The following is a 7,835-nucleotide window of genomic DNA, read 5'->3' as shown; positions in this document are numbered from 1 at the left end:
TCATGCACTACCTAGACCATTATTTCCTTGATAGTTCTGAGTCAACTTGCTTTTTAAAAAAATATGTTATTATTATTATTATTTTTAAAGATTTTATTTATTTATTTGACAGAGATAGAGACAGCCAGCGAGAGAGGGAACACAAGCAGGGGGAGTGGGAGAGGAAGAAGCAGGCTCCCAGCGAGGAGCCTGATGTGGGGCTCGATCTCAGAACGCCGGGATCACGCCCTGAGCCGAAGGCAGGCGCTTAACCGCTGTGCCACCCAGGCGCCCCTATTATTATTATTTTTAAGTAGACTGTGTGCCCAACTTGGGGCTCGAACTCATGACCCCGAGATCAAGATTTGCATGCTTTACTGACTGAGCCAGCCAGGTGCCCCAATATTTTATTATTTTTTAAAAGTAATCTGGGGGCACCTGGCTGGCTCAGTTGGTTAAGCGTCTGCCTTCAGCTCAGGTCATGATTCCAGAGTCCTGGGATGAGCCCTACAGGGGCTCTCTGCTCAGCGGGGAGCCTGCTTCTCCTTCTCCCTCTGTCTGCCACTCCCCCTACTTGTGCTCTCTCTCTCTCAAATATATAAATAAAATATTTTAAAAAATAATCTGTAGAGCCAGCGTGGGGCTCGAACTTCCAACCCCAAGATTAAGAGTCCCGTGCTTTACCAATTGAGCTAGCCAGGCACCCCTCAGCTTACTTTTTTAAATATATAAATAAATTTTTGTTAAAAGGAAATGTTACTATCATAAAGTAAAATCCAGTATCAAGTGCCCTAAATAAAACTGTAATAATAGACCTGTAACTGTTAATTACAAAGGTTCATCTGGGTATGACTAACAATCGTCTCGCATCTCACTGGTGGTTTGCCTAACATACTTTGGGAAACAGTGCATTGTTCTAAGTAATATCTTCATCCTCAGGATTATAACACTCCTTGAGGGCCATTTCCTGAACCTCCCTCCCTGATCCAATCCTGAAATAGCCTGCACAGTCTTTCAGTTGATACTCCCCTGCCTCATCTTGAGCTTCTCTTATGAGGAGATGGAAAACCTTTTGCTTCTGACCAGAAGCTGCCATCACACATTCTTCTGTGCCCTTTGATGTTGACATGAGTATATAGCCTTTGAAGAACTCTTAGTACTAGTAGAAACCAGACATAAGGCCGAGTGGGTGTCCCCACCTTTGCACTTCCTTCTTTCTCCCTTCTCTTTTAACTTAGCCCTTATAGGGAGAAGGAGAAAGGAGTGCAGAGGTGATGCTGGTGTGTTGAAGAGTATGCACGGGATTGAGGTTTGATCTACGTGCTTCACTCCAAATGAAAAACCAGGTACAGTGAGCTGGACCTAATAAGAACTCCTTCGTCTTGGGAGGGAAGGGGAAATCCTACATGAAGATGTGTGTGTCTCTTAGTCTGGCTGCCTTTCAAATCATTTCTGAATCTTTTGAGAAAAAGAAAGTGGAAGAGAAGGGAGGAGTCTCTAAGAAAAACCCAACGAAACCTTAGTAGGACACCAGCACACAAGCAAGCAAGCCTGCCTGGTTTTCTCTAACAAAGAGTATCACAAAGGGAAGAGGCGTTCTCCTTCATCTACAAGAACACATGGCACAGCAGCTTTGGCCTTTCAGGGGCCCCAGGGCCTCAGCTGTAGTAGCAGATAGTCGTGCCCAGCAGACGCAGAGGGCCTTAGCACAGGTACCAAGGAGAGCAGAGGCAGCAGCCCCTGATAGGGAGCAGATAGCCCCTCTAATGCTCTAATAATATTCAGGGGTCTTTTGTTAGAGGCTAATTCTGCGTGAGAGATAAAGGCAAGAGCTGGTAAAGTTTGGGAGATGACTGGTAGCGTGACTTTTTTTTTTACACCCATAGGCTGGCAAGGCCGGGGGAAGCTCAGGTTACCTATAGTTCAGAGGGAAACTTGGTACCAAGGCAGACTAAGCCAGTTCCAGACCTCACAGAACAAGGGGTACATGCCCTTATAATGAAGGTCTCTTTCAGAGCTCTCAGAAAGGCCTGGAAAATATAATACATGGAAGCAGAGCCTGCAACAAAGACATGAGGTGTCCTGCCCCATCATTATTGTGAATTAGCCACTTGATCACCAACCATCGCTTCAACACAGTGCATACTGCAAATGGATCTGAGTAATTGGAGGCCGGCTATTTGTTCGCTAGGGAGACAGAGCTATTAGAGTGATGTCTGGGTGAGTTATTGAAAGGGAGGGATGCATTCATGGAACAAAATGGGTCCTCAAAATAGTTTCTTATATGATGGCTCAGAAAGAAAAACAGGACTCCGGCCCTTTACGTGGCAGAATTACCATCTGCTCATGTCTGCTGCGTCTCGACTGGAGTGGGGTCTGTCAGTGAGCTTCGTGTTGACACAGGTGCTGGGGAGAGGTTGGAGAGGAGGAAATAGGCTGGAAAGGCTGCTGTCAGGATCGGAGCTGGGGTGGGGAGTGGCTGAGGGGGAAGCAGCTGCTTTGGGGTGGTAGAAGTGGGAGGAGAGGGAGTAGAGGCTTGCTGTGTTCCCTGTATCCTGCACTGACAGTGCTCACCAGCCCAGCTGTGCCCTGCGGGCCCTGGATAAGGCACCCCTGGGCAGCAGCTGGGGGAAGACAGCTCTCACAAAGCACACCGAGAAGCCACTTTCTGTCCTCATTTTCGTGGGAGAAGGAAGGAGGAATAATAATGAAAATCCATATTTGTTGACCTTTCCGTGAGCCAGGCACTCACAATGGTCTTGATAGGTAGATATTAACAGTGGCCCTATTTTACAGATGAGGACAGTGAGGCTCATTTACCCCTGCTTATGTTTTGCGTAACACCGATCACAGTCTCGAATCCTTTTGTTTATTTGTACCCTTGTCTCTCCACCCCTATAGAGCATATATGCTGGGAGAGAAGATTTTTGTCTCTTGTTTGCTGCTATATGTCCACCTGAAAGTGTGTGTGGCACATCACAGCTTGTCAGTAGATTGTATCTTCTGTCAGGTGTGGGATTTGATTTTACCCTACTTACAAACTCATAATTTAACCTGTTGCTATTTCATGGGTGCTGGAAGAAAATAGGAGACTCCTGGATCAGTGATAATGGACTGTATTGCTCATAGCACAGCAAGCGGCATGGGCATTGGCCTGTTTGTGTCAGTTCCCCTTGTGCCCAAATCCCACAGGAAAAACACAGGGGGCCCCAGATGCACGCTTTACACATAGTCAGTTTATGTCACAGCTGAGGGGCACTGAGCTTAGGGAACCCAGCATTTTATAGCAAGCAGTAAGCCTGCCTCCTCTTTTGTCCCAGGGGGTGACATTAACTCCTTCCACAGGATTGCTGGCTGCAATACATGACCCTGAGAAATGTCCAGATAAAAGAGTGGTCAGGGCCTTGCATTTTTGGCATAGCCGGGGAGAAATATAGGAGCACAACAGACCCATGGAGGAGTGCCTCCCAGCATCCTCTTCCTCCTTGTACTTCTGAACCGCGTGTGGGCACTTGGCAGGACTACCTCGTATTAGTCTCTCTTTCACGCATAGGCCTCATCCGCATATCTGGTTCAGACTGTGAACTTACTGAGGACAGTCCCCCTGTGTACTTACCCTTTGTGGTCTTCAAAACTGTCTGAGTGATTTGCATACAGCAGCTCCTTAGGAAACAACAAGGACAATGACAGTAACAGCAGCAGGCCTTGGAGTCACAGACTCAGGTCTGACTGTCAGCTCTGATTCACACTCATTTTGTGACCTTGGGCAATTTGCTCCACTCCTCTGAACCTGTTTCCTCATCCATAAAGTGGGTAAAAGTTACTTATGTCAGAGGGTTCCTGTGATTTAAAGGAATTTATCCGAATTTGGTGAATGGAAGAGTGCCTGGCATGTAATAAGTATTTAATAAGTATTAGCTGTTTATTGTTGCTATTATTATTGAGCCTCTATGTGCCAGGTGCTTTGATATTCAGGTTTTGAAAAGTATAATCCTTATCATACTCAAGCACAATAGATGTTATCCCTTTTCTCTGCACAAAGAAATGGGCTTGGAAAGATGAAAGGACGTCTTACACAGAGTGGCAGAATGGAGTTTTGAGGCCTCTATGCTACTTGTGCTCAATGAATTGAACAGTTTCATCTTTCTGAAGGAGTGGAAGGGTGAGCTTCCCCACTTCGGCCATTTCTTTAATGAAATGCTCCAACCCTCAGCCACCAAGGATCTTACAAGGTGCCCCCAGAAACCTGGCCTGGGGGAGTGGGGTCAAGGAGAAGCTGAGAGGAAGAGAGGGGGCTGGCTTTCTGGGAAGCTGAGGTTGAGAACAGTGTGTTGCGGGAGGGCCAAAGCAGAATTAAATCCAAATGCAGGTGATCTCACTGAGGCCAGGAAAAGAACAGCTTTCTGGCAGAGAAGAGAAGCCCCGCCCACCAGAGGCCAGCAGTCCTGGTTCCTAGCAGCTGGGAAGACTTTTGCACTCCTTACAGCAGCCAGTTCTCAGGGATCCAATGTATGCTTCTCTCTCCTGGGACTTGTGCAGAGAGAGCTGTAGGGAGGCGTGTGGAGCAAACAACCCAATTCAAGGCCAAACAGATGCTCTGTTCTTGAGGATGTTCAGGGTGACTTGATCCACAACAGAGCCCCCTGTCACCCCTAATTTAGGGGCCTTATGTTGAAGGAGAGCTCATCCCCTTCTCCTGGGACATGAGCCTGCTAGCATAGATGCTTCACTAGAAGACATGTGTGCACTTTGTCCCGGATCTGAGTTCATTGTGAAGGGCCTTTGAACTCATCAAGCAACTCCAGGAAGTGGAAGAGGATCAAAGAGCACAAGAGAATCATGCTTTAAGCTTCTTTTAAATTCTAGCCTGGCTATGCTGTGAAGAGGGAGGAGGCATCTTCCTTGCCCAAGGGCATTCACACAAAGAGGAGAGCTGTGAGTCCTCACAAAGGACCACTTGCCCCATATGTACCCAGGCAGACGGGAAGTAGGGCTTATAACATGCAGATTATTGGGTTCCCCTTAGACCCTCCAAATCAGAATCTCAGGGGTTGGGTCCCAGCAGTTAGCATTTCATACAAGCTCATCAGGTGATTCTCATGAACAAAAACGTTTGAGGACAACTGGGTTAAGGCATGGGCTTTAGAGAGGTCCAATCCGGCCTCTACTACTTACCAACTGTGTGATCTTGGGCAACCTATTTAACCTCTCAGAGCCTTAGTTTCTTGCATATAGAAGGAATAATAGTACCTTCCTCATAGTGCTGGTGGGAGGCTTAAATGAGATAATATGTACCTAATTAAAAATGGTAGTATTCAGGGGCGCCTGGGTGGCACAGCGGTTAAGCGTCTGCCTTCGGCTCAGGGCGTGATCCCGGCGTTATGGGATCGAGCCCCACATGAGGCTCCTCCGCTGGGAGCCTGCTTCTTCCTCTCCCACTCCCCCTGCTTGTGTTCCCTCTCTCGCTGGCTGTCTCTCTCTCTGTCAAATAAATAAATAAAATCTTTAAAAAAAAAAATAAAAAATAAAAATGGTAGTATTCAACTTCTTTCCCCACCACCACCATGCTTTTTTTTTCCTGCTTTCCCTTTTCAGTGGGAGATGCAAACTTATATTTCTCCATTTGATGCGTCCCTCTTTCCTCTCACCACCAGGTATTTGGTGCCTCTAAGCACTTGTTAAAAACAGGGTTAAAAGCTTAGGCAAAGACTTCCGGATGGGACGAAAGTGAGGCGGCCTGGCAGGGGCTGGTAGCTCTGGTGGCAGCCATGGCATATAAGGGCCTCACGGTGCCTGTCATCGTGATAAGCGTGTTCTGGGGCTTCGTCGGCTTCTGCGTGCCCTGGTTCATCCCTGAGGGTCCCAGCCGGGGAGTATCATCACCATACTGGTAATCTGTTCAGTTTGCTGCTCTCTTTCGGCTGAATGCAATTCTGGCCCAACTCAACCTCTCTTTGGACCACAGTTGAAAAATGAAGCCATCTGGTACCTCAAGTATCACTGGCCTTAAGGAGGAGGACCTACTCTCCAGTGCTCCATCATTGAGGTCACAGAGAGAACTCCTCTAGCAGCAAAATCAACTCCAAACCCAGACCACCTTCTTTGACTCGCCTCTTTTGGCCATCAGCTGCCTTAAATATTCACACCATATTTGAATATCTTATTCTACAATGCGGTATTTTTTCCTGTCACCTTTTTTACATTGTGACGAATTATGTGCCTACTTAACCTAAACTGTGCAGACTCCGTAAAGGTTTTGTGCACTCTTCTGAGATAGAAGGTGCTATTCTTCTGAGAAATACATTGCTCTCTCCTTGGAACCTGTGAATTTAAAGATGACTCCTGCCTGGTCACAACATGGGAATCAGAAAAGTGTTTAAAAGCTGTCATAAGACAGTGAGAATCCAGTGGGGCAGTCAGTAAGAGAGCATGTTCAGAGGGAATATCTGTCCCAACAGAATTACACTGAAGTATACTTTCAGGATGACTTTCTTATTTCTGCCACCTACTGGAATAAATTATTTTTCTGCTTTCTGTGGGGGGGAAAAAAAAAGCTTAGGCAAAGCAGAGGCTCTCTATAGTGGCTCCAGATGCTTACCACATGGCATGCCTCTCTGAGAGGTGCCTATCCGGGCAGTGCCCCCTTTCAGATTGCCTTCTCTCCCCTCCCTTCCCCCTAAATTAAGACTTATGCATCCAGTATTCCATCTCTGTATGGCCCTCCTCTCTGTCAGGGCTATGGCACCGTGAATTAGTCGTGTAGCTGCATAATAATGCAGCCTGCGTTATCAGTCTATTGTGAGTTTGGTGAATGGGAGTTAATCCCTCATGAAGATCCCCTCTGAATGGGCTGACAAAATAGTTTGTTAATCTCTAAAACTGAAAGTTGGCTTGTGGATCCTAGTTGATTCCACGGAGGCACAGGTGCACATGGAGGTATGGCCTGTCTTACCTCTTAACCATAGCATACTCACTGATGCCCCACAACTCTGCCTTCACCATACTCCACTGACTGCACATTTTGGATTTTTCCCTTTGGTGATCATTTGAACCTCATCTCATCCAGATTCTTTATTTAATGAATACTTATTGGTTTTCTCTGCAGAGGGGTTGTCCCTGTTATTCATAAGATAGTAAGGGCTATTTGACTTTTTGAACCAGGAATTAATGCTGGCTGCATATTAGGATCACCTGCTTAGCTTTAAAAAAAAAAAGATTCTTGGGTCCTACTCCCAGAGATTCAGATTTAATGGAAATCAGTAGGTTTTAAAAGCCCTCTACTCAAGTGATTCCAAATGTACAGCAAGGGCTGGGAACCACTGCTTGAAACTATGTGCATTTACTCATTCCACAAATATTGAGTGTTTATCACATGCCAGGCACTATTATAGGCCCTGGGAACACAGCCATGAATATAGCCAAGAGACGACATGAAACTGGGGCGCCTGGGTGGCTCAGTCGGTTGGGTGTCTGACTTTGGCTCAGGTTGTGATCTCGGGGTCCTGGGATCAAGCCGCCCTCCCACTGCCAGGCCCTGCATAGAGCTCTGCACTTAGTGGGGAGTCTGCTTGTCCTCTGCCCCTCCCCCCACTCATGCTCTGTCTCAAATTAAAAAATAAAATCTTAAAGAAAAAGACAACATGAAACTAATCTAACACTGTATATTAATTTAAAAAAACAGAGGGGTGCCTACCTGGCCCAGTCAGTAGAGCATGCGACTCTTGATCTCAAGGTCATGAGTCTGAGCCCCACGTTGGTTGTAGAGTTTATTTTAAAAAATAATAATACTGAAAAAAAAAACCAAAAAAAAGATAGCCAAGAGGTGAAAATCCCTGCCATCATGGGGTTTGTTTTTT

General features: G+C 46.4%; 1 pseudogene; it reads left to right on the top strand.

Annotated features, from left to right (window-relative positions):
- The first annotated feature begins 5,747 nt into the window (after nt 1-5,747).
- LOC123796546 (V-type proton ATPase subunit e 1 pseudogene) lies at nt 5,748-5,989 on the top strand (annotated as a pseudogene).
- The last annotated feature ends 1,846 nt before the right edge of the window (nt 5,990-7,835 follow it).

The sequence above is a fragment of the Ursus americanus genome, chromosome X (assembly GCF_024610735.1).
Source record: "Ursus americanus isolate L20-20 chromosome X, mUrsAme1.1.p, whole genome shotgun sequence".
Lineage (NCBI taxonomy): Eukaryota > Metazoa > Chordata > Mammalia > Carnivora > Ursidae > Ursus > Ursus americanus.
Note: the sequence above shows the minus strand (reverse complement) of the source record. Positions and strands in the feature narration are given on the sequence as shown.